General features: G+C 47.6%; 1 protein-coding gene across 2 annotated transcripts in view; it reads right to left on the reverse strand.

The window, feature by feature from the left end:
- Positions 1-27,443, reverse strand: part of LSAMP (limbic system associated membrane protein) — a gene marked incomplete at both ends in the record, with an annotated part of 258,766 nt that overhangs the window by 95,555 nt on the left and 135,768 nt on the right. The window lies entirely within an intron of this gene.

Consider the following 27,443-nt stretch of genomic DNA (forward strand, 5'->3'; position numbering starts at 1 on the left):
GTAGCGAGGAATGAAACAACACCATTTTCTGCTTTGCTTACCACAGAGTAAACAGCCACCTCCCCTTCCCACTTCTTGGCAGGCCCTGGTGGGGAGCTTCAACCACCCTGATATTTGCTGGATGGGTGAAAGCGGTGGGATCGAGCAGCTCAGGAGATATGGGGATTCAAGAGTTAAACACGTATTAATGGTGTGCTCTTGCAGCAAAGAACAACCATATCCTGGGTTATATTAGCAAGAGCATAGCTGTGTAAGTGGAAAAAAAGTCATTCTCTCTCTCTCTCTCTATATATATATATATACGGTGCTTCAGATGTTGTCTCACAAGCACTAGCCCAATTTTGGTCTGCCCAGTACAAGGATACCACTGACACAGAGGAAGGAGCAAGGCTGCCAGAGGGCTTCCAAGATACTCAGAGGGCAGCAAGCACATGACATACAAGGACAGCACAAGAGCGAAAGAAAGATGAGTGAAGATCTTATTGCTGTCGACAAACACCTAGTGGGAAGGTGCAGAGCAGACAGACAGGCTGTTCTCAGAGGTGCACAGCAAAAAGCAGCAGACAAGAGCTGCTACATGGGCAAAACTCTGACTCAAAATGAGGTAGAAGCTTTCATTTTGGCAAGGTTAAAGATAGGAACTGGCTCCCCGGAGAGGAGGTAGAATCTCTGTCCCTAGAGATATGCAAACCTTGCTTGGATAAAACCCTGAGCAGCTTGCTCTAACTGGCACCAAGAGGGAAGGAGAAGGGAATTTGGAAGCTAGTCTGCTGTGCAGGAGCTTGAGTTGACGGCTGAGCTCCTGGTGAAGCAACCAAAGCAAGGCATGTTGGGGAAACAGTTGTCTGCACCTGGGTCCCCTTCCCAGGAGAGGAGGAATTTCAGAGCAGGGATATCTGCCTCGCAGCACAGCACTGGGTAAAGCGAAGCACAGCAAAAAACTGTCCCCTTTCACTCAACATCCCCTGACAAACACAAGCCCTGCTAGATTTTTACATCAGTGATTCACTGTAAGCCATCAGTTGTGCATCCCCACACAAAGGGAGAGGTCGGAGAGGACAGAACAAAGCAAAATGAATGTTATTAGAAAAGACTGATGATGTCAAAAATTAGATCCCATCACGTTGAAGGGTTCACGAGAGTTTTGATGGCGGTAAAAGAGATCCATTTCCTGCCTCCTCATTTATCACAGCCCCATTCCTGGGACTTTCTGCACAGCAAAATGGGGCCCATGGAGAGCCCCCACAGGAGCAGGGGGTCTGGGGGGAGCTGCCGCCCAGCCGTGGGGGACCTGTGCTGGAGCAGTTTGCTCCTGGGGGATGGATGGATGGACCCCATAGGATGGAGCCATGTGGGAGCAGTGCTTGAGAAGCTGCTGCCTGTGGGCAGCCCGTGTGGGAGCAGCTGGGGAAGGACGGCATCCATGGGAGGGACCCCATGGGGAGCAGGGGTGGAGGAGATGAAGCGTCAGGGACTGACCGCAGCCCCCATTCCCCTGCCCTACTCAGGGGAAAGGAGGTAGAAGAGGGTGGATGGGGGGAAGGGGTTCTTGTTTTTCTGTTTGTTTGTTCATTTTTTGTTTCCCACTGCTCTAGCTTGTTAGCAATAGGTAATAAATTACATTAATCTCCCTATGCTGAGTCTGTTTTGCCTGGGATGATAATTGTTGAGTGATCTGCCTCTCCTTATCTCAACCCTTGAGCCCTTTCCATCGTATTTTCTTCTCCTTTCTCTTTCAGGAGGGGGAATGAGAGGGCAGCTGGGGCGGAGCTCAGCTGCCCACAGCTTGGGGTTCGCATCAGGAAAAAAAAAACAACACAAAAACCAAGAAAAGGCCTGTTCTGGGCTAAGCTGAAGTAGGTCTAGCAGATGGAGGCTCTGGCAGAGCGGTCAATGCCCGACCAAATGGTTGAGCGGGCAAAGCCGCGGCTGGGCATCAGCAGCGGAGCTGCGGCGAGGACACGTGCACCCTGCCACCTTCCAAAGCCGTCAAGTCCTTTTAGTTTGCAGCGCATCAAATACACTCAGAAAATACAAACAGATCTGGCCATGCAGACCAAAATGCCCAAGAGGAGGAAGATGTGGCCAGATGGACGTATCTGGCTTTTCAACGGAGGCAGAGAAGGGCATTCAAGGCTGAAATCCTGTTAGGAGCATAATGGCTGGTTGCCGTCAGCTGCCACCTTGGTCGGAGGGCAAGGAAAGGCTGAGAGGGAGGGGAATAGGGTAGGAAATAATCTCCCTGTGAATTAAAAAACAGAACAAAACAGTTCATTTTAGTCTGCTTAGAAGCCAGCCAGCATTAAAAGTGACCAGATCTTAGTGGACAGTAATTTCTCTCAGAATAATAATAATAAAAAAGTCAGACACTTAATTTTCAGGGTGTCAAGGCAGCGTTTTAAAATGCTGAAACTGTCAGCACCAGCAACAGTTAGCATTGCCTCCTTGGCACTTGTCATTACTTTGCACACACCTTTTTAGGACAGTCTTGAAATGAGAAGCTTTGACCTTATTATTTTTTGCCCATGTGTGGGCTGTGTGATGTTTTCACGGTTCCAGACTGCTGGAAGTGTGATCGCTGAGAAAAAGAAAAAAAAAATAAATCTGCTGGGCCCAGGAACTTCTGGGGTGTCACAGCTTCCTTTTGCCCAGGCATCTTTTGGGTGACTCTCATCTGGAGAAACCTCGTGCCTGGCCTCTGTGAGCCATTAGCACAAGCAGAGCCACCACAGCCTGGGAAGCACTACAGTTAAATAATACTTTGAGGCATTTCCCTATTCAGACTAACAACTTGTCCCTCCAGAGACAAGCTGCTGTCAGACCCTTCTGGCTGTGGGGCCTTGAGAAAGCACTGCCAGGCCTCTGGTACTTCTGAGGAAGAACTGTCAGACTCTTTCCTCCCTTTCAGCATAAATGTAACAAGAGACAGACATCACCCTGTGCTTAGGATCCCACTGGATGCAGCTGGGAGAAGAGATGGATGTGCAGAACACCACACACCATAGTGTAGTCCTGTGGAAGATAAGCACAGCCCCGTGTCCCTCCTGCTCCATCTGAGGAAAAGCAGGATGCTGGACCCATACCAGGGACAGATTCTGGAGAGCTAGAAACAAGCTGTGGGAAGAACGGCTTGAAACTTGTATAATTTATTTCTTCTATGTTTCACATCTACTGGACAAGTCTGAGGCCAGCTCAGCATCTCCTCGTGCATGCCACTGGTAATAAATAACAAATACCAAACTAACCAGCAGCCATTCTTCTTGAGAAACTCCACTCTGGAAGAGCAGGGGGCCGCAAGGCAGAAGGGGGGCAAGGGCAGAGCTGGCGTCGAAATTCAACTCTAAGGCACAGCGCAGTGACAGAACTAGGTAGGAAGGGGCTGCGCAGAACCTGCCTTGCACTGAGCCTGTGCAAGTTAATTGCTGTCAATCCTTCACTTTCATGACAACTGCAACTCACATTAATTTAAATAATAAGAAAGACGGAGACATGAAAAATAGAGCACACTCCCCCAGCGCAATCACTGTTGCTCTCGAGATGAAAGCAAGTGATTTGTTTCCACAAAACATTACTGTGTCTCAAAAACACCCACTACAGCAGTTATTACAAGCCAGGGGCCGCATACAGGAGGCAGCGAGGAAACCACAAACAAGAGAAAGCACAACATCTGTTGTTGTTATCCTTACCTTTTATGACCAAAACCCTTGGGAGCTCAAAACTCCTCCTGAGATATTAGCTGGGATTGCGTGGGCCAGGTCAGCGTTATCATTTCAGGCTATGGAAGTAGGTAATGAGTGATGCTACACCTCTAATCTCCTAGGAAATGAGTCAGCCCGCTGCTAAGAGATGTGAGCTGGCAGCCAGGAGGCCAGCTCCCGAGTACCTTTCCAGGAGTGCAACAGGGGATGGAATAAGAAAGCATCAGGGCCAGCCTTGCTGGTTCACAGCTAGACTGCCTGGCTGCTCCCTTTTAGCTAACGGGGCTCTGCCCAAAACCTGAAGTTGCAGTCTTAGTCTCTGGAGCAGCTGCTCCCCATTCTGAAATCACAACATTCAGGTGTTTTGTCAATAAATCACAGAACACATTAAAAAAAAAAAAAGTAATTCCTACTCCAGAGAGCTAAAATACAGCAAAAGCCATTTAATCTACCCGAGAAGCAAACAGCAGCAAAAAGAAGAAAGCCCAACAGCCCATTATCTCCATTTAAGCACTCTAACTGCTCGTCCCAAGAAGGGCACCTCGAATACAGGCAAGGAAGTTACCACGAGCCCTGCCACACATCCCCATTAGTTAGTTACCTCCTCTGGTCTGTTTACTTCCCTCTCTATTGGCAATCAGGACCCCCATCTGCTGGGGAAAATAAGACTCCCACCCACTGATCCGCAGGAGCCCCTCGCTTTCAGGGCAAAAAGCAAACCTCAGGACTTCTTTCCAAAGTCAAAGGAACTTTGCAGCCACTAAAGCCCTCGGCAGGTGCCTATCAATTAGCCTCCAGAGTTCTCATTTCCTTGTCCCCAGCTCCCAATTAACAGCACTTTGCAACAAACACAAAGAGGCTAATAGGCCCCAAGGCAGAGGCAGGGGGGATGCTGACCACCGCACGTCCCTTGAATGCTTCGGAGCTGCCACCTTGCTCACCACAATCAGGGGTCCTTTCCTAGGGCAATTAATTGACAGCAAATTGGCCTCATTAGTCATTGTTTAGGCAAAGCGGGAGTGGGGAGAGAGAGCTTGAAGAAGGGGCTGAGCTGCTAAACACAACCAAATGGTTTAATTTCCCTCTTCGGTGTGCAGCAGGCTAATGGCAGCTTTCTGCAGCAGTGACAAGGAACAGCTTGTTGCTGCTTAGAGCCGCGCGGGGAGGGCTGGAAAGTAAAATCCAGACACCCTTTGGGAGGTGGCATGCTAATGTTGTGGAAGCACTTCACAGATGAAATGCGACATGAGAGCCGAGATGTGTTTCTTTACGGTCTGATTCATGCTGGAGCCTCAACCAGAGAGGGATGAAGCTGTCACCAGGGCAGGAGGGCAGAGACTGAAGTTGTTGAACTTCCCTGAAGAGAGCGGACTCTGAAAAACCCCTCTGACTTTCTGCTGTGCTTGGTTTGCTTCACCCTGCTAGCGCCTCTCTCAGCGGCCTTAGCGCTCTGGTGAAGTAGAAGGAAACGCTGAAGGCTTGGTTTCGTGTTGCGTTGTGTTTTTTAAATCTTCTGGGAATGAAAAAAAGCTCTCCAAGTACACTGCAGTGCTTTTACAAGGTGCAAAAACTGCTTCTTTCTATTGTCTGACGGGGGGGTGTCTCATCGCTTCCGTCCCTGACAGCCTTTAGGGAACATCCCACCCCAGCCAGAGCATGGGAACCACTGAAGAGATCTGCAGCCACCAGCCCACTCGTGCCCCAGGGTGGCAGATTCCCAGATTTCCACCCGAGCATCGCTTGGAAGCACGGAGAAGCTGGGCTGAAGGGAGCACGGGGGCTGCTGGCGTGGCCCTCGCGTCAGAGCGAGCTTCCCTCTTTGTGCAGCTGAGCCTCACCCGCCGGGACGCCGCAAAGGAAATGATTTAAATCGAAACGGGGATGGCGCCGAGTGCGCTGGCTGGGAGCAGGGGAGCAAGCAGGATGCTGTAAATCAAAGCCGGGTGGGAGGCCCCCCCAGGAACGTGTCAGACCTCGCTGCATTCGAAGGAGAGTCGGTGCTGACAAGCCAAACCTTTTCGTCCAGAGGAAAGCTCTGCCTCATCTGATACACATTTAAGTGCCCGGGCTATTTTGCCACGTTAAATTGCATGGCAAACTCTCTCGGTGCGTTGTTTCCTCGCAGGGAGAAGCATGGGGTGTAAACCTGCTGGGCTGCTCTAGCTGTCAGCCATTGGAGAAGTCAGCACAGAACAGGGCTCTACTGCTTGCATTCATTTCCACCCATTTACTTTTTTTTTTTTTTTTTTTGAATCTTGTCTCCATGAAATTGTCAAGAGAGAAATTATTCCACTTCCTGACTGAGAAAGAAACAGAGAGAAGCAAATATCTCCAGTCTCCAGCCAACCTCATTTCTCAGCGCGCTGATGTGATGCTGTGGGACAGGGGTAGAAGCAGTCTCAGTCCTGCCCTGAGCCCAGTGCCTCAGCTTTAAATCCAGACTCCAGCCTTTTTCCCTAACGCAGTTCCAGCTCCAGGCCTGAACCCCAGCCCCGGTCCCATGCTGACACCCTTTCCCCTAGGATTTCTGTCATCTCCCTACCAAAAAGGGTAACCAGCCCTCCTCTTCTGGCGCAGCCCATGACAGCAGGTTCCCAGCTGCATGCTGAGCACAAAGCACAAGCCAGGCATGTGCCTGATATCCCCTTATCTCCAGATTTGGACCTCTGCATATGAAGTATTGGTTCCTTGCTAGGCCATTTCTTTTCTTTCCAATTAATGCATCAAATTTACGCCGGGGTTGCAGTGATCCGCTTATCTGTGGTTCATTCGTCTCCTTAAACAGCAGCTCTGCGCGTTTGCCATTGGTGCTGCTTGGGCTCTTTCAGCTTGAAAAACGGCCTGCAAGTGCTTTCTAACCAGCCCTCCTCGAGAAGCCTGCTGTGAAAGCACAGCCTTGTTCGCAGGACATGTGTAAAGAACAACAGAAGTGCTTGCCACGCTCATCCCAAGGGATTAACCCTTGGACCGCTGCCTAATCCCAAGCACTTCAAGGGCCACAGATGTACACAGCATTTGGTCTTTGTGCTTCAAGTGTGTTTATGTTTTCCCTCAGACCCTTTGTTTTAAAACCTGGAAGCATTTACATGCAGGACTGACATAATACGTGATCTTTTCTTCTGCAGATATAGTCCACCATCCTGGAAGATAAATTCGGTGAGGAAAAAATCTCCTCGGTGTCCAGGCCCTCCAAATGCACCTCTGAGAGTTTTGTTAAGACAAAACTTTTTCATAGAAATATTAAATGCGTTGGATGTACATGGGATTCAGCAAATCCTAATGTACAGCCTTTTTTGGGCTTGATTCAAAGCCCAGGGAGCTCCTCCTTTGATGTTAATGGCCTTTGGACAAATTCTTTTAAAGCAAGAATGGATGATGACTTCAGGAAGCATTGCAACTAGAACAGAAATGCTTTATTAGACAATTAAGAGAAAGAAAAAAGAAAAAAAAAAAAAAAAAGCCAGATTATGGCTTTTTAACTGAGTCCCTGCAGTCCTTGGTTGCTGCCTATCAATTTTTTTCGGGAAGTAGACTAGAGAGCACAAACCAAGGCATGGGAAGAAAACACAGAGAAAAGCCAATGTCATTCCAGGGCAAGAGGTACAGGTTCACAGAGCAGGTTTTGATGAGTTATGAAGATGCCTGGGATTTTCTGATTAGGAAAGCAGGGGAGGAAGTTAGTTTCAGCTGACATCCCACTCTGGATGAAGACAAGGTTGAGACAAGGTTGTCCATCACAAATTTATGGTCAGGAGAAACACAGCCAAAGTGTTTTGTTTGTTTTTGTTTGCTTTTCGTTTGTTTGTTTATTGATTTGTTTTTGAGATTGTATACTCTTGCTTACGTTCAGCTCTTTCAGGACAGATGAGACAGAAGAGAACAGCCTTCACGGACCACCAGATGGAAATCTACACCCTGGCTGAAAAGGCAGTTCTCTTCAAGCTCTGTTCTCGGATTCCTTTGGCCGCCTGTGGTATATCCCACAGCCTCTGCGATAAACCACAGGGAGGTGCATACAATGCTCTAAGTGTCTTGTGCGTACCGCACACCCAAGGATCTGGCTCCGTTTCAACCGAGACAGACAGCTTCTCCGTGACGAGCCTCTCACTCCAATCAAATGCACGTGGTGGATGTAAACCAGCTTTTACTAGCCGGCTTTCCTTCCTTGCGCATTGGAATGAGCAAAATGGAGTGGGACAGCTTGCTGTAACCACCTTTTAAGATTGCTTTCAGGCTTCTAGGAGAAGTACAAAGCTAGTGTAGTACTTTGGGACTGCTGGCTTTGTTTCTAGTACAAAGTATAGAGACCAATGCAAAAAAATCCCATACTCAAACCTTTACATACTTTGGATAAAATTCACTCCTGCGTGATTCACACAGTTTCCCCAGGAAGAAGATTCACTTTGTCCAATTCAATGAATGATGACTGTCTATAACAGAAGCCACCATAGCTCCTTACTGAGTAGTCAGGTCAGCAATAAGAAGATTTAGCACAGAGCAGCTGCCTCTTCTGATGCTGAAAGCCCCGCCAAAAATGAACCTGAGCCAAAGCCTCGTCTCCAAAAAGTTGCGAATTCCGAGCACGAAAAAGACTCAAAGTGCAACTCCACATTTTTTTCAGCTTGGGCTGCTCAGCGCATTCCTGCATTGTCACTATTGCTGGATCCACAGATGGTGGCCTTCCTCAACACGCGCAGCTATGAAATGCCAGCTGCGAGACCTTCAATTGTTAGCTATTGTTGAGCTTGGGGAGAGCTGCAGCAGCGCCTTTTCTAAAGGCCACAATGTTATCATCAGCCATCTGAGAAGGGAGAGACAGAGAGTTCAAGGCAAAGAATCCCTTCTGTCAGAAACGCTTCTCTGGACAAATCTGATCCAGCAGAAAAGACGAGAAAACAAATCGCGTGCTCCTGAAGTGAAGGCATCTTCAAACAAAATCAGCAGCTGGCTGGAGCTGAGATGTAATTGCGGTGACTTCCTTCCCACAAACCGACTGAGAGGCGAGGTTTCTTGGGGAGGCGAGTTTCTGCTACCCGAGCTGCCCTGCCAGAAGAAAGAGCGCTCTGTTTCGGTTCAGCCACGTGCAGCAGCACCTTGAGGTCTGGGAAGTTTCCCACTGTTTTTGTTTTCCCAGCTTCGCCGTGTGGTAAGGACACGCTGCGTATGCGCAGACAACCGCAAGGGATGTGAGGGATGGATTCCAGGAGCTCTGCTCTGTAAACACATCACTGGTGCCATTTCAATTAAAGGAGAATCTCTCCCAGACGGCCAGGCACGAGGCTTATTCCTTATAACCTGCAACTTTATCGAGGCACATAAAAACGCTGGCTGTCCCTTTTCCCCCCAGTTCAAGTCTGAACTCTTCAAAATTGACAGGATTATTATTATTATTTTTTTTCTTTCTGGTGTTTTTGCAGCGTTAGCAAACTGAGGTACTTAGCATATTATGTGCTAGGACTGCAAAGAGGTAGAAGGGACCAGAGCCTTGGGTATGCAAACTCCACTGGAGCTGAGAGGAATTACCCACCCAGATCATCCTGAGAGGATGGGACCATGTCTCAGAATGATGTATCAGAGGACTGGGTGTCTACAAGAAAGCAGCAGCAGGATTTTGTAAGAAGTTTCAGAATAGTGAGTATCAAATTGAGAACAAATAGGTAGATATTGGTCTTTTAGGAGGATAAGGTTTCGTCCAGAAAAGATCTCCAGCACCCTTATGCTGAGGCAACTGCTCTACAGACACCCTTTGTCTAAAGTTTTGCAAGAAAAATCTCCCCACTACAGAAATCGAGCACTACTGGCTGAAGAGCAGGAATGAGGTGATTCCCCCTATTGCTCAAAAGACGAAAAATGCTAATCAAAACCACATCTGCTTCCATCACAGCAAGGGATCAAAAGCTAAGCCCAATGGAAAACACAAGCCACATCTGCAGTAACAGCATGTCTGCATATGAGCACCTCTAACATCCCAGTGAGCAGGATAAGCAGTCCTACCCAAAACTGAAGAGAGGAATGACTTGGTAGGTCTGGGATCCCAGGTTCTGCGACTGGTGTGCTGCACGCTTTTCCTATAACCTTGAGTAAGTCAGGCCACCTTTCTGAGAGCCACTTGTCACATTCTCAGTGAATTACCGTGTGCAAGATGTATGGCATCCCCAGTGACTGGCACCTGACTGGGGTCACGACAGCTGTGATGCCTTCACCTCTACAGCTCCAAACCATCAGCAGGAGGGGTAGGGGAAGAATTTCTCCAAAGCTTCACACTGTTAAAGGGAGTTCCCTCTGAGGAATTGTCATGCTGCAAACTTCCCTGGCACAGCAAAAAGTGCAAACCCAAGGCAGATTCTGATTCTTCTTTGCTAATAGAAAATAAAACACTCTTTTACAGGCTGAGGGAGTTGGGGTTGTTCAGCCTGGAGAAGAGAATGCTCTGGGGAAACCTTATAGTGGCCTTCCAGTACCTAAAGGGGGCCTACAGGAAAGCTGGGGAAGGATTCCTAAAAAAAGGTTTAATTAGGTATCAGGAAGAAATTCTTCACTATGAGGGCAGTGAGGCACTGGCACAGGCTGCCCAGAGAAGCTGTGGATGCCCCATCCCTGGAGGTGCTCAAGGCCAGGCTGGATGGGGCTTTGGGCAACCTGGGCTGGTGGGAGGTGTCCCTGCCCATGGCAGGGGGGCGGAACTGGGTGGGCTTTAAGGTCCCTTCCAACCCAAACCATTCTGTGCTTCTAAACTGGTTTTCCAAAATGCAAACAGGGAGAGTCAGCCATGTTGCTCATAAATCCAAGGGAAATAGCAGGGCCCACAAAACACTGCAAAAACTGAAAAAGGAATAAAAGTGTAATCAATATAGTTAGGGATACTGATGGATGAGAGGGATGCGCTCCTACGCTTTCTCTCCTGATGGTCGTGATATACTGGAGCCTGCAAAACTGATTTCCTTAAAGTATGAAGAGCGATAAAAATAGAAGAAATTTTGCATCAGAACACAATGATGAAAACTCTGCCAAAGCCTAAAGGAAAAGCAGAGATATAACCGAGATGGCATCACACTATGGATCAACCTGCCACTGGATCAGGCACAGACACTCATGACAAATAGGCACAAGGGATGCGGCGCAAATACAGCGTGACACCATATCCTGGGCATACGCTTGATGTATGGAGGATTAAATACCACACACACACACATTGTCCTGGGTAGATTCTATCTAGTGTTGACAGATACCTGAGGGATCTGTCTCTTTCTTTATATACTTTGGCAATTGCCATGCCAACACAGGATTATGGGACTGGCGGGGTGAGGAGGAGAGATCATTTGCTACTCTGTTTAACAGAGGCCTTATCCTCTGGGGGGATTTTGTCAAAATGCTGGACTTCTTAAATGATATTTCTACCTGCCTTAACACATTTGGGGTTGATGGCCATTTCTCCTTTCCTCTGTCCTCGTGACACAACGTCTCACTCCTCCACAGTCCCAAACCAGCCTTAAAGCAAGCGTGGCTTCTGTAAGCCGGGCTGAAGGCTGCTGCCCTCAACCCCCGATCCCACACGTGCTGCAAAGAGAGAAGAAAGTAGGCAACGTGCTGCAAAGCCCGATTCCTTTCCCCCTCTGACTGACGGCTCCGTTTGTCAAGAGAGACAGGCTGTCTTGAGCCTGAGATAGCTAACTATCACCTGGGGAGGCTATTAGAGGGAGAGGGAGGGAGAGGACGTCAGACAGAAACACAGACACGGCCAGACAGACAGAGGGAAAGGTGAGCTGAGGAAGTGGAAAAAGGAAAGGAGTGACAGAACACTGCAGATGAGAGAAAGACAGTAGCACTTGATGAATTAAGTTGTCAACTTTGGCATCACCTGTGTACCTTGTCATGCCAATAAATTCATTGAAGCTGAAGCTGTACTGAGAGTTAAGAGTGAGAGTGCTGATGGAAGGAAGAAATAACAGCCCATTTAAAGACTCAGAGCAATTTATTAGTTACCTCTGAAGGGAAGCAGTGACACCAGGGAAGGAGAGGTGCTCCCCCATCACGCTGGGCAGGAAAACTCGTTTTGGATTCGAGACACCCACCCAGCTGCACTGCAGAATGCAAGGAAATTGACAGAGACCTGGTTCAAGAAGGAGAAATGCAGGGAAGATACTCGCTGAAGTCCAAGGGGAGCAGTGCAGATGTGCTTCTTTGTGCCTCAAGCCAGCCATTGACACGTGGAAGGAAGATGCTGACAACAAACAGGCAAACGTTCATGGTGTGAGAGGAGGCAAAGGGTGCTGAACGTGGTCAGCACTGCAGTACTGGGGGAATACTGACAGTGGAGATGGAAGCCACAGCTCTTGAACAGAGGGGTACAGTGACAGAAAGCTGAGAGGGAGATAAAACTCTGCTGACTTTGAAGCTGGAAGCACAGCACCAGTTGGGCAGAATTACTGGAGGGATTTCCTTCCAAGAAGGAGAAATTCTGACATGGCCATACATGTGGAGAAGCCACCCTTCAGCTGGAGTGAAACACGAAGACTTACAACTGTCCAGGGCATTTGGAGAGTGTGTGTGTGCACGTGCACAGCACTGGGCAACTCCGTGCAGAGAAACAGTAGGTATGGCATGACACCATCACGTGTGGATACCTGTGTTTGTGTATATACACTCAAAATACATACACACTGTGAATGCTTACGTATGTAGGCAATGCATGCATGCACATGAGCGCTTACACTGCATTTTGCTCCTGAAACTTGCTGCTTCTTTGAGAGCTCTCATTCGGCTGGTGGTCTGTGAACTGCCAACCAGCCAAGACAAAGCTGTCCTGCCTGTGGTCCCCCGAGCCGCACAGTGCAGCTCTGTTGGCTGCCTTCAATTTGATGGGAAATGAGCACGGGGAGCCCACTGAGCCAGGCTCTGTTCTGATCTGACTGGTCCCCACATCAGATCAGCTGTAGTGCCCTCAGGCTGCGGCGCGGTATTAAAGTCGAGGGCAGCTTTAATCTGCTCTGCTGTTTGCACAGTGGAAGCTGTGCTTCACCTACTGGGAAATCACAGAGACGTCCCTCGTTTGAGCAAAGTGGGCATTTCTTTTCCAGGAGTTGTGACCTGTGGGTTCGTGTAACTTAGTTTAAACTATCCAAACTGGTGGCTGCCAACTTTTCTCACTCTGAGGACACCTCGCAATTTCCCAGGGGAAGTACAGGCTCCGTGTAGTGAACGTAACCCTCCTGACAGCTGGTTCTGCTTTCCTGAGGTGCACAGGCTTCTTGGGAGGCACAGACGGAAGGGGGAAGATGACTCGGTGAAGGACCTGGGGGTGAGAAGGTAAGCTGGTGCTTAGCTCTGCCTGCAATGCGGAACAAGAAGGGTGAGCCAAGGAGCAAGGCTGCCTACACAGAAGGGTTGGTACTGAGATTAAGAAAAGCCAAAAAACTGACAGCAAGCTGCCCTGCTCTGTCACACCAAGAGATCCTATGCTGCAGAGCCCAGTACCATCTTAGCTGAAGGATGCAGAGAGCTTTGAGCAGGTCCATTTACTCAGAGAAAAAGCTGCAAAGCAAGGAATTCAACAGGAATCAGTACTTGTGATTGCATGCCAGAGTTGTGCACACCAATGTCATAGAGAAATTCAAGGAATAAAGAATATTTTAGGAAGAAACAGGTAGCAATGGACGCAAAAGATACTGGGGGCTGGCAGAAGGGGGAACGGAGGGCAAGGCAGAACCAGCAGGTGACTGACAAAATGGAGAACAAGTCATGTAATTAATCTTGAAAAGACCTTCTTGAAAAAAATATGGTAACAAAGGCACAGGTAAGGAGGACACAGAAGAAGCACAAGCCTGCAAGAAGCATGCCCACATATACTGCCTTGCTGCCAGCAAGCTATCTCGTGGCTCTGAGATGATTGTTCCACCCCTCTTTGCCCTCTTTTTTCCTCCTCTTCTGCCTCTTCTCTCTCCCAAGACTTTGGATCAAGGAATGCCCCAGCCATGTACAATATTTAATGCACCATTAGCCTCGGTCTTACTTGAGCTTTTGGGTTATTGTCACAATAGAAGTGCAACAGCCCAGAATTTCAGACTCACCACTCTGCAGTTTGACCAAGGTTTTTTTTTTTTCTTTTCTTTTTTTTTTTTCTCTTTTGCAAAGACCGGTGCTGTAATCCAGGCCTACTTTTAGAAAACCTAATTTGCAGACATGATACCTTGCAGAGGAAACATTCTTAGCTGGAAAATTTCCTGCCTCAAAAAGCCGTTTATAAACAGCCGTGACCAACCTGCTCTCCTGGAACTGCTGAGGAGCCCAGAACACCTCAAAGAAGGCTCGCCTGTAGCTGGGTCTAGCCAAGGAACCGATAATGGCATTGTGAAGCAATGATGGGATCACGCTAGAGGCTACAGAAAGGAAGAAAGACTTTTATTTGGAAATACCATTCAATAGTAGGTACGCTGATTAATAAATAAATGAAAAGAGGTGACATTCATGATGACATTTAAATAACTGAGGTGCCAACTGCTCGTTAAAATACCACATGGTAAAGAAAGAGGCAAACAAAGAAACAGGGCTTGGACAAGCAGTGAGTAACGGTGACCCAATCAATTTAACTATTGATAAAACACAGGTGAGGAAATATTCAGGAAAGAAAAAAAAATCTCTGTAAATCATCAGCTAATGGATTAAATGCATCTGAGTGCGAGATGGAAATTAACCGATCAATTCACTCAACAGCTGCTAATTACATGTGACAAGGCACGCAGAATTCAGCAGGTACACGGGGCTCGGAGGAAAGCAGCCCTGGCAGAAATATTTGGAGGCTGCCTCTTGCCACCGTGGGGTAGGATACTTACCCCAGCGAGAAAATGCGATTGCTGATTAAATACCAACTCTGCAAATATTTGAAGTCTGTATTTCAAGAGCGTGGAAAGGAGGGTTCCTTCCTACTGCTTCGTAACAATTCGCAACATTAGGTATAAATATACGGTATCAAAATTAACATGCCAATCTAAACAAAATTAAACGTAATGATACAGTCAAAATGAAACGTTTTTGCCTCATTTGCAGTTAAACGTTTTGACATTAGCAAAATGAAACGAGGAAGTTAAAATGATTTGTTGTGACACTCGTCTGTCAAAAAAATTTGTTGCATCACCACGCTCCTGCAAAACACTTTGACGCCGGCAAAACTGATCTGCCAATGGGAAGCTCTCTCACTTCTTCTGATCACTGCTTTCACAGTTTTATTCTGAATCATCGTTCACAGCAGTACATGGCTGACCACTGATCCATTTCAGTTTGCGTTGGTCTTAGGAAATTCTGCTAGTTTTTCTCTCCCCTTCCTATATAGGAGACCCCTTGGGACTCCTTCAAAGTAATGCCCTTGGAGAGTCAGCAGATTGAAGGAAATCTAGGAAAATAAAGAGTAATGATGAACTAATTGATCACCAGGGAAAGATTAGTATCAAAATGCATTTTTTTCATGAACTAGATCAGAATGGGAACCTCACTGGTGCAATTCTCACCTTGCACTCTAGCACCGAGTTTGGAATTCACTTTTGGAGCAAGAAGAAGGGCTAAGCCCATATTTACCTTACTGCCTTCCACCAGCGATTAAATTATTAATTCAATGGGGAAAAACAGTGTGAATTGTAAACCAGATGGAAGTTCTAAGTCAGGTAGCTCAGGACTGAGGCTGCAACTCAAGCAATGATGAGACCTGGAGACCTGGAAATTCTGGAGATGATGAGACCTGAGCTGGGGCACTCTTCCAGATTCATCAAGCCAACAATATTTATCCACCCATTCTCAAACCCCAGCCCTGTAACTTGTGAGGGTCTAGTATGCTCTATGCGTGGCCTATGATGCTATTTTTAGATTGTTTTTAAAATTCAGGGTTGAAGGGAATTCGGAGGGCTTAATGTTTAATACTGTGCTTCATGAACTCCTGCTAGCAAATTTAATTCAATCTGTCTTGGGTTAGGAGCACTGTCACGGATTAGAAATTGCCTGAAGAACCATAAACAAGGGATAACGACAAGGGGCATGTAAGAGCAAAGTTGTAAGTAGTTGTAAGTGAGGTGCTGCAGGAATCTGTGTGAGGTCTGCTTTCATTTAACATCTTCATTAATGAGCCTGAAGAAGTAGCTCTCTAATGAAAGCTGGGGATGATGCTCAACTGGGAGGAGCTGCAAACATCCATCAGGGCAGATGAACAAAAAGGGATATGCAGGGATTAGGTACAGGGGCAGAAAAGAACTGAACAAGTTAATTAGCTCTACTGAGGAAAAAAAAAAAGAAAAAGCTTACGATTAGGCAAGATCATGGGTCTGAAGAGACCTGCACACCTTTTTAGACAGAATGGGTGTGCAACTTTTAGATCAAGTTTCTTAAAGCACAGATGAACATAAAAACATGCGTTGTCTAAATTCTAGATACGTAAATGTTAAAGCAGCCTGGCCTGCTATTAACAAGGTACAAATGTAATTTAAGGCCCAATCTAGGAGACATCAGTTCTGGGGATGGCACATTAGCTCATCTCTGTCTTTGTAGACAGGTTAAAGTATATCGACTTTAATAGTGTTTCAAAGATAATGCTTCCCTCGTTTGAGGCCCAATAAACAACACTGAGTAAGAGGGAAGAACGCTGACACTCACGCAGTCAGTATGCTGAAGAGTAGTGCTGAAGAAATGGAAGGTGATGGCAAAATCCCTGGGACCCAGGCAAATTGCATGGTGGAAAAGTAAAGTTTTAGACAAATTATGAAGGCACCATGTGGTGGAGGAGAGGTCCACCTTAGCACCACTAAGAACACAACGTCAATGGAACAATTTATCCAGGTCTGCTGCAGTGCCTAAAAGATGTAGAAAAAAAAACAGGAGAGGTACTCCTTGGCTTGTCAAATCTGAACATAAAAGAGGACACAGCCCCTGCACGACTACTCACTCCAACACAAAGACTGAACTAGACCAGTGCTCGTTCCACCCTATTCCACAGTATGGGTAAGGGTAATGACTACAGGCAGCCTTCATCTGAGACGGATCTCGATACAGCTTGCAGTTAGCTAGAGAAAAACTTGATATCCAGCTCCCCAATTAGCCTGAAGCACCTCCTCTGTGCTCTTGACATCTACGCTCTTGAAAATTTGGCCAGAATTGGCCCTCCTCACTGTGAATGCAGAAGGACTGCATTTGAAAGGGGTCACTATTTCATGGCGAACACTTCACTACAAGACTACACTACTAAAAAACTAACTTATCCCCCATTACACCTGTGTTCCCTTCTATTTAGTACTTGTACCTTCATTTTTTTTTTAAGGGAAGATGAAAGAGGATAAACAATCCGAAGAGAATAACTAATCAGGAATGAATAGATGCAAGCAATTTTGGCTGTCCCCTCGTCCCACCACCTGTGGTCAATTTGTGCCTACTCCAGCTCCTTGGTTGGGGGTACTTAAAATGACTGGGGAATAAAAAAAAAGTGGAAAAAATATGTATGCTACAAAATGTATGCTTATGTATGCTAAAAAATTCTGAGCGGCAGGGGTGTCAAGGGACAGAGAAGACAAGGAAGTTATCAAAAATAGAATATTTTACTGATTACAGCAGTTCAGAGCTAGGCCCTGCCACTCACTCGCTCTCATTTTGGGCAAGTTCCCACATGCCTTGGCTCACTGGGAGTAAAGATGCTTTTTTCTACCACTCCTTTTTTATCTGGCCTGTTTAGATTGTAGGCTCTGCAGGGCAGAGACCATCTCTTGGTCTTTGCAACCTTTGAAGGACTTGACGGGGGCCTGCAGACAGTACACAGATTTTAATCAGAATAAGCAAAATGAAGCAATGTTCCCCGGTCTGTACCATAAAAATGTGAAACCTAAAGTTAAAAATAAAAATCTATTTTTTAGTTAGCTAAGAGCTAAATAAAGAATCTGAACTAGTAGTTCACTCGCAAAAATGTGCTTTTAATTCTGCATGCTCTTCATTGTAAAATGGCCAAATTAAATATTAAACCATTCCTAAAAAAAAAAATTTAAAAAATTGCAACTGGGCTTCAATATAACTTGGCAACTCAGTCTGAAATTTATTTTTTCCCCTCAGAAAATGATAAGCAGGATGCTCAAAATAACATTGTTTGAGTTAGGTAGTCTAGTTCCATTTTTAAAGGCAACGAGGTGAAGAAGGGTGAAACAAAGGGCCCAGAGAATGCATGGGGCTTGATGAAAACCACAGACAACATGACAGCTTTTGCCAGGAGGCCTCATATTTTCAGTGTTGGGCTTAGATCCTGGGGTCACAGGGTCTATGGAGAAGTAGTTTCCGCAAATTAATAGTATGATGCTCTGAACTGAGTGCTTTGACACATACAGACAATACCCAAAAACAAGTTTAGGACCTAAACTGAGAGGGCAGGCGTTCATTTCAGGTTCACAAGCAACGCATAGGGCACCTGGATGCCATAGGTTGGCAGCTAGTTTTGATACCTAAGGCTCCCTTCTCCTCCTTCTCGAGCCAGGAGACCTCCAATTCAGCAGCAGAGCTGTCCGTGTCCTGACAGGCGAGCCTGCTTTGTCCCCTTTCACATCGCCAGCTGGGGTGGGAGGAGGCGAGAGAGGGTTCAGATGCCTTCCTGGACAAAGGAGGTTTGTAGCTGCAGCCTGATCAACATCGGAGATAAGAGCAGCAACAGCAAATTGGCCCCGATGGGAATGGCAGCAGCACTCTTTTCACCTACAGGCAAGCCAGCAATTACGCTTGCAGTGCCCAGCATCCGTTTTGCTGTTCCTTCCCCTGCTCTCCCCCATGCCCCTCGCTCCCGGACCAGGTGTGCTCAAGGCTACTGCGACGTTAGAAGCAGCTTGGCCAAATCTTCCACTCCTCCCCCTCTCCTGCTCAGGCATCTGGAGCCTGAGCTCTGTCTCACTGTGCTGGATAACAAAATGGAGAGGAGGGCATGGGGAGAGAGGAAGGAAAAAGGACGCGCTGCCATGTGAGTGGTTTTATTCCACTTGGTGGGCACAGCCTGAGGGAGGAGAAGGAGCCTTCGGAGCTCCTACCCTTGGAGGTATCCCTGGCCATCAGTATTACAGCTGCTCCAGAAGCACGTTGGATTGCCCGTGTGTGGCATGGAGAGGGCCAGAAGCACTGCACTGCTCTCCCCAGCCGAAGGAGCTCAGCTTCCTTCAGTCTTGGTGAACCGGGGGGAAGAAAACATAAAGGATGGCTTCAATCTGACAGCTCAGCTTATCTACCCACAAGTGAGCTGGAGAAGAGCCGTGGGTGTTACCTGGCTTCCCAAGGAGCAGCTCCAGAACCACATCAGATCTCCGGACAGCAAAACTACAGCAGGAGTAGGCAGCGGGCTCTCTCCTCGAGGCAATGGCACTGCTGAGGCTGCTGACAGAGGGCTCCGAGATGCTCAGGTCCAGCACTGGCTCCAAGGCTGACTGAATGCCTACAGCATCTCCTCCCAGCACGCAAGCCAATAAGCAGGTACTCAAAACGCTCTGCATTTTGCTACAAACCTCCTCCCCGAGCTCCTTCTTTTGTCCCAGCTCCCCTCCTTACCCTGAGTCAGCACGGCTTAGAGCACCCAGCTACGGGACAAGGGCTTAATAGCATAGCTGGACAAAATTAAAGGGGCGTTATTAATTTGGCAGGTGCTGCTGCCTGGTGTCATGTCCCAGGTTTGTCCTATAGCTGTGCTGATTATTTTCTCTCCTTGGATCGGGGACGTTTCATTTATTAGCACTGAACTTCCCCCTCACTGCCTGCAGCCACTGCTGCTCTGATCTCCCCAATTCACTTTGCAATTAAATTTTGTCCTCTTGTGAAACGACTGTGCAAGAAAGGTCTTGTGCTTTGTTTTCTTTGGTTGTTTTTTTTTTTCCCTCAGGTTCCAATTGGTCAAAACAGCCCCCGGAAATCCGAGCAGAATCCCAGAGCAAAACTGGCTGGAAACAGTATTATATGGAGAAAAAAAAGAGTCTAAAAGACAGAGCTTTGTGTATCTGAAACACTCATCTCAACAGGGAAGGAGGAGAAGGGGCACAGGAGGCCACTAAGTCTTAGCTGCAGAGGCATACATCTGACACAACCATGGAGTTGATGGAGATTTACAAGGAGGTGGCTGGGAAGGAGACACGAGGGGTTTCGCGTTGGGGAAGTTTGGAATGAGGAGCATGAAAATCATCATGTCCTTCCCTCCGTAAACACCGGCAGTCAAACCCACTGATGGGCTGGAAGGCCAGGGAGCACAATTGCTTCCATTTAAGTGATTTACTTTATCGTAACTGCTGCTAAAGCCCTCCGCCTTTTTCCTCGGGAATCACATTAACAGCAATAAAACCGCACATTTGAATTAACTCTGCTCAGGATCTGGTTTTGCTCCATAACGCCCCAGAAGTCACGAGGTTTTCTGTTTCTTTCTTTTCATCCCACTCCTCCTCCACGCACACATCCCCAGCAGCCTTCCCATCAGTAGTAAACAACCACTTCTGCAGTTTTCCCTCGTGACGCCCCAATCTTCATTCTTCCCTTCTCTTCCTGCTGCAGGAACAAACCCCATCCTTCCCTGGACAACCCACACCAACCCTTTTCATTCACAGACAGGAGGTATTTAGGACTACCCACTAGCACACCCTGGTCTGACATTCATGTGTTCACAGGACTGGACAACCTCCCGTAAGCCCTGGATGCCTCACAAGCTTTAATTAAATGCAAACACTTTTCTCCAGGCTTTCTGGGCACCCCCCAAGTCCCTGTTCCCTCTCCTATCACTGAATAAATCAAAGGCTGGAGATAGCAGACGTGATACTATCCTTCCCCAGCAACCAGAGTTTTTTTTCCAGGATGGAGCTAGCCTGCTCTGATGCCAGCCACACCAGCTTTTTTATGCCTACATTACCATGAGAACCACCATAAAGCGTAGCATCGAATGCTGAACCAGCCTTTTAATTGCTCCCAGGAACCAATCAGTGTGCTTTTATGCACTTGAGATGTTCCTTCTGATCCTCCACTTCCCCGCGCCAGGGATGGCAGAACAGGATGAGGAAAAACCTGGGTAAAGCAGCTGGTGTAAGCTGCCTCGCCCTGGAGCTCTCCACGAGAGAACCACAAAGCACTTTGGGCTGGTTTAAGCAGATCAGCAAAAGTCAATATAAGAAGGAAAACAAAAAAAAGGAGAGAGCTCAGCATGAGGGATTTGCAGAGCATCACTGGGATCTCTCTCCATCAGAGTGATCTGGCAACTCCTGAAAGGAGTGGGTCAGGCTCTCCTCTTACCCACAGCACCACGAACAGTGTTAGGTCCCCAGCTGTTGCATGCTGCAATATCAGGTGAATGCCCGGATGCTGCAATCAGAGACAAAATCAAGAAACGCTGGGGGATCGCTTTATGTATTGATTACCAGTTGTTGATCCTTGGATAAGTAAAAGTAAGAGAAAAAATCCAGGATTTTGGCACCTTTGTGGTTGTGCCTGCGAGTGGGGAGTGGCAAAGGGCTGATGTAGCTCTGGGTAAAGACATCTGACAGAAGGACAAATGAATAAAGAGAGACCTGACAAAGAAGCAAATGGCACGGGGGCATGGTTTTGCTCTTGCAACCTGCCTAGCTAACTTCCTTTCTCATCCCCATCTTGAGTTCACCTCTAATTTTCTTCCTGAAGCCTTCAGAGCAAAGACAGGAGGGAGCACCACGTTTCCCTCAGCTTTGAGGCAGAGCTGCATCAGATAGATAAGAAGAAAGAGGCACCAGAGGCCCACTCCACCAGCCTTGCCACCAGGTCTGGAGGAAACGACTGGGGCACTTTGCACACGTGTGTCCTGCTGACTGCTCTGTCCCTTCTGAGAAGGATTTCACTTGCCTTATTTCCTATTCCCAACAGCCCCACTTTCTGTACGCGTGCTTGTTTGGGTAATTCTTGTTTCCTCCCATTAGGAAAAAAAAAAAAAAAAGCATTAGTAACACTCCTGGTTTTAAATGAACCCTATTAATATTCGGCTCTGCAAGGAACTGTGGGATAATTTTGATAAATGTGGCTGGGAAGCCTGGCTGACAGAACCAAGCACGATGCTAGTGTGTGTTCACAGCCCATCGCTGCACGCGCAGAAGGGTGCGAGAGGTGGGCACAGCACGGGGCTGGGGGCGATGCAGCGGGAGGGAGAGCAGAGGCAGGGAGGCTTGTCCCCCAGGAAGGATGTGGAGCTGCAGGACAGAAACCTCAGAAGACTGAGAGCAAAGGGGGCTTAGCAAGATACGAATGGGGAAACAAAAAAAAAAACGAGATGCTGTTTGGAAAAAACAGGCTGGAATGACTGGAAAAATATCATTTGAAAAACAGATGCTTAACTGTGAAGGGTGGACAGGGAAGGAGGAGCCAGCAAATGTTGATGGCAAAATGGATTTAAAGGTGATGACAGGAGGTAGGAAATCAGAAACAAGCTTGCAGAGGACTTAGAAAGCAGCTTGAGTGGGATTAAACGCACCCAGGCTGAAGTTCAGCAAAGCACACAAATGATTTGAAACCCCTTCTTTTGGTTGACTTACTTGCACACCTCAAGTAAATACTTCTGTGGTTTGTGAGTGGCAGCTCATGAAGCACCGTCTTACAAGAAACAGGGAAAAACTAGAGGTAGGAGTGAAGAGAAATGCACTGGAGGGCAATCAGCAGCTGAGATAAGGAATTACATCTGCCAAAACTAGCAGGACTAAGATGACATATTTTGCTGTAGACCCTCAAAGACTATTTGTCCTCAAAAAGTAGGCTCAGCTAAAGGAAAGGTGGCTGAAAGCAGAATCAAGTTCAGAAGGACTTCTGTGAACGGGTTGTTCAGAATATATTTATTCCTGATGGCATGTGCTTTCCGACAAAGGTCACAAAGAGAAGAGCTACGAGTCCACTGCTTATTTTTATAGGTCACTGCAAGTCAGGCGTTTCCACTTCGTGCACAAGGTGCTAGACTTTCCTGGTCAACTCTACGCACTAAATATAGGTCTTGTCTTCAAAACTGCAGTCAGTACCAAAGGTAGACCAACCGAGCATTAGCTGCTAGGAAGAGGATCCACATGTGGCAGTGATTGTAGGGAAAGACCAGGAGTTGTTCCCCTAATTAATCTCTGTGAGCACCTCGGTATTTCACTCGCAAACAACGTTGCTCCATTTTGGGCCTGTGACTCTGAATTTCTTCGACAAGCAACGTGAGAAACATGTTTAATTAAAAACAAAGGCAACATTTCTGTGTGACACCCGTCATAATCTAACACCAGCTTTACCGTGAGGTCCTTGAACAGAGAAGCTTTTGTCCCAGGACACAATAAAACTACAAAAGGAGAAACACTCCTCTTGGGAGGAGATCTTCTGGTGCCTGAACTTCATTTCAGGATGTGTGTCCTCCACTCCCCAACACCTCTGAGAACCCTTCGCTACATCGGGCGAGCCCTGGCCATGGTTTCACGCAACAAAAAGCCTACGTGTGCCATGGACTGTTTTGAACTCTCCACAAGATGCTGCTCCACAAGTCGTTGATCCTGTAAAACTAATTTGCTTTTCCTGCGAAGCAGGCGAACACATGAAAAACGCCAGGATCGTTTAGCTGCCTCTGACGTGCCGGCTGTACCCATGCTGTGAGGTTCTGGAGAGGCATGTACCTCTCCTTTCAGAGAGCAGCTGCTGTTTGCCTGCAGCTGGTGGAGCCAGCTCCATCTGGAGACCAGATCAGAACCCATTAAGCACAGAGGTAGACTGCTTGGAAGTGGAGTGTACAAGGCAGGGAAGCAGGCTAAGGCTTGGCTGCAGAATTTCACCTTTTGTAAAGAAAGGAAAAAAATTAAAAAAAAGAAAAAAGAAACAACCCGCACAGCCTATTGAGCAATTGCTCCTGCATAGCCTCTCCAGTCTAATTGATTTGGACACCACAGCTAATTTTTGCTCAGACATCTGTTAGCACACATTAGCGCATGTCATTAGACAGGGAAGCACAGATTAGATGGAGGGGCAGATCTCAAAGGCCCCAGTTTGGGATGCTGGAACCAGCGAGAGAAAGGACGAGAAGAGGAAGATGTTTGTACAGGGCTGCAACAGTTGGACGGAGCTTGGAGTGAAGGGAAAAGGATTTGGCTGGCTCAGAGCCCTCCCACCAAACAGTTGCATATGTTCCACATGCTTACCCATGCAACAAGCACTCCCCTCTCATTTACAGGCATACCACAGAGGTCCTGGTCCTCACCAGCACTCAGGAAACAAAGCCAGAGCTCCCACAAGCAATCCTAAAGTGTGCTCTTCCATGCTCTTGCAGTTTGCAGCTGCTCTGGTTATGACTAGAGGTCTCAGAGATAAAAGAACGGGACAACAGAAAAAGAAAATTACCTTTTTTTTTTTTTTATTTCCCTCATATCACTCCAGCACGGTGTCAGATTGCCCTGGATATATTCTCTATTTAAAGCTTTCGAGATCTGATGAGTCTTTCCTCCAGAGAAAGCAGAGCTATATGAAAGGTGCTGGCTAGGACCATGGGACAGAAGGGAGATAGCAGGACATCAGCAAAGCCAATAACCAGCACTTACAACCTTCCTCAAGGCTGTTTGACAGCCTAAAAGCGGCTGCAGTTCATTTTACCACCCTTGACACTGTAACTGGCCAGAGAGCTGGTAATTTCAGTCTGGCTCGGACTGAGCGCACACCAGAACTACGGCTTGATACAGCCTCATTTGTCTGCTGGTAAGGAAGCATCTTTTCCTTTGACACAGCTATTTCTTTTTTCGGGAACAATGCGAACCCTCTGCCTACTGGCACTGCAGTGACATGGAGGCATGTGCTCAAACCCAAATCCAGCCTGCACAAGCAGCTCCCCAGCTGAAATCCCACAACCCAATGCTCCCATCAGGAGCAGTCAGCACGGGCTCTGCACCATACGGGGTGCTACGGCTCTGCTGGCAGCACGCCCTTGCTACAGGGCTCTCTGCGCAACTTGGGACGGCACTGCGAGCGATATCTGTTTATGTATGAGGAAGCAAAGGTAAAGATGAAGGCCATAACGCAAGTTTATCTGAGCCTATTTCTGTTTTTCTCATAGCTTTCCCGTTTAAGGTGGAGCAGCTGTGTTGATTTGCTCCAGCCTGAAGAAGGGCTGAGCTCATTCTTTCAGCTTTTTGCTCCTTGGAAGTACTAAAGGAGCATTTCTTTCCTTGTGGGTCATACTTTGCACAAAGCATACAGGAGCCCTAATAGCCTTGAGGCTCCAATTGTGGTGGAAATTAGCCAACAAGCACACAGGTTCAGAAGACTGACAGTCACTACGACCATGCAATATTCATTTCCTTTGAAAAACAAGCCAGAAGTTGATAGAATGGCCTTGTTTTACTGTAACAGACCACGCGGGAAGGAGGGAGAGGCAGGATTTGTCAAGTGAAACTGCACTGCTGGAGTGAAGAGGTCAACATCTATTATAGGGATGATAGAGATGAAGGTAAGCCTGTCAGTCACAGGGTGAAAAATGAAGCCCCTGCCTCCCATCTAGCATACAGTACCTCTGCTTGGTCACAGGGAGTGTCATCCTCTGTTCCCTTGCACTGTTTCTGCTTTGGCACAGCTCATCTGACTCCAGCAGAGTTACTCCCACACCTTCCCAGGGATCGCGCTCTGCCCGACTTTGACAAGCATGTCACTTCCAATTTAGAGAAGGACTGATGCATAAATGTCTGCACAGCCCTCCGCAAAACCACTCTTGTGCAAGCAACTGCCAGCTGAGAAACTCCAGCCTGATGACGGTGGTAGCAAGCAGGGAAAATAAAACAGATATCCCCAACCCAAATGCAAGACTCCCTGGAAAATGCTAGCCAAACAAGCCAACAAATTCCCGCAAAAGCACCCTGGTTTTGATCCTCTGCTGGGGACAGGGCAGGAGACAGGCCCTGGAGGGAGGTGCTCCATGCTCCCAACATCCTGCCCAAGGGACTGGCAGGGTTGGAGCATAATGTGTGGCCAAACCAAGGGGAGAGGGGCCTGAGCAGGGGAGAGGTGTTGGAACAAGCCCGAGCCTGGGTAAGGGCTGGGAAAGGGGTTTCCCCTCATTGCTTTTTTCATTTCTCAGTAGCTGAATCAGTAATTAGAAATCTGTGTTAATTGGCAAGGAATTAAATTAAGTGAATTTCCTGAGTCTAGACAGTTTTGCCCAAGCCAGCCCCCAGGCTGGTCTCCAAGAGCCAGTTGGTACCAACAAGAGGAAACCCCACAGCTGCCTGGAGAACAGCAAGGCGGTGACATTAGGGAAAGTCTGGGGTTTGTTCCTCCCTTACACATTATCTACTTGGATGCCATGGCTACTGAAATCTATGAAGTCCCTCACAGAAGGGAACTAAAAATGTGGATTGTTTTAGTCTGTGCCAGAGGCATCCTTTCTTCTATTGTGTGTCTTCCCACGGTCTTACTGCATGGGCTTCATTATTAGTGTGTATCAAGGACTACAAAGCATGCTGCAAACATCATCTGTTCAAGACCTGTAATTCCTGCACTGGTAAAACACATAATTATCATTCTAAATATACCCACGGAGAAATTTAGGCATTAGTGAGGTAGAGTGGGGGAAGTGACTTACTGTGGGCAATAGGAATGAGTGACACACTAGGAGGGGTATCCAGGAGCAACCCCCCCCCATATTGTACTCTGGGAGAAGGGAAAAAAAAAAAAAAGAAACAAACATAAAAGATGGATAATGGGAAGAGAGAGAAGGAAAAGGGAGAAAAAAAATGCAAGACAGAGAAGGAGAGAGCACACAGGGTGAGGAAAGCTGTCAGTGAAAAAAAGGGCTGCTTCAGTGCATACCGAGCAAGAAATGGAAGTGACAGTCTGAACTGCAGAGCAGAAATGCCCCAAACTAAATTGGAAATAGCCAGAGTGTCCTACTGTGACTTCCACAGTATAAAACATGTTGCATTTGGGATGTCCATAGAGGAGGCAGGAATTCCTCTGACACTTGCATGCCTCGGGGCTTCCCTGAAGGGCAGGTTTCCACTGGCAGAGAGCGAGCTTGGGACAGTCAGATAAGGTGCTGTGAACAAGGCTTGCAGCATTTAACCTCCATTCGAAAGCAACAATTTACTCACCCACTACCAGTTGCCAGGCACCGGGGCTCAATTACATGGGAGACTTTACCAGAAGGAGCGTCCATACATTATCGCGGCAAACAAGTCAGCGTGACTTCGTTCAAGGGTATCATCCACCCTGGAACCTATTTCACATCTCGTTGGCTAGCTGAGTGAGAACTGATTGCACACGCTCCCTTGTTTCTCTCGCTGGGTGTATGGTGGTGGAAGACCCCAATTCATTAAGGGAAACAGAGCGAGGTGAAGAGCTGAGCCTCTCCTCACTACTCCCCTCCGGAAAGGCAAATTCCTGCGTAGCCAGGAGTCTTACAAGGGCGTGTTTGCATAGCAGGAGCACACAAAGCACTCCCCCAAACCGCTCACTTTTCCTCAGTGTCTCTGGCTTTAAGGCATGCCAGTGATATCATAAGATCTCCTAGGTGATCTACTGTGATAACACAGGATCACTTCCGAGAACCTGCGAGGCCCCTGCAAGGCTCATATCCCCCCATTCATGGCACAGGCCTGGACCTAGATACCCCCAGTAGGTACCAAATATTCGAGCACCCTTCCTCGCTGCTCCAGAGGAGAGCAAAGCCTCCTTTCCCTGTCCCCTCAGGGACTGCTTGCCCACAGCCGCCATGACAGGCCGGGCCGTCCATCTGCCAGAGGAGGCAGCCCTTCCCTACGC

The sequence above is a fragment of the Netta rufina genome (assembly GCF_964035555.1).
Source record: "Netta rufina genome assembly, chromosome: 1".
Taxonomy (NCBI): Eukaryota; Metazoa; Chordata; class Aves; order Anseriformes; family Anatidae; genus Netta; species Netta rufina.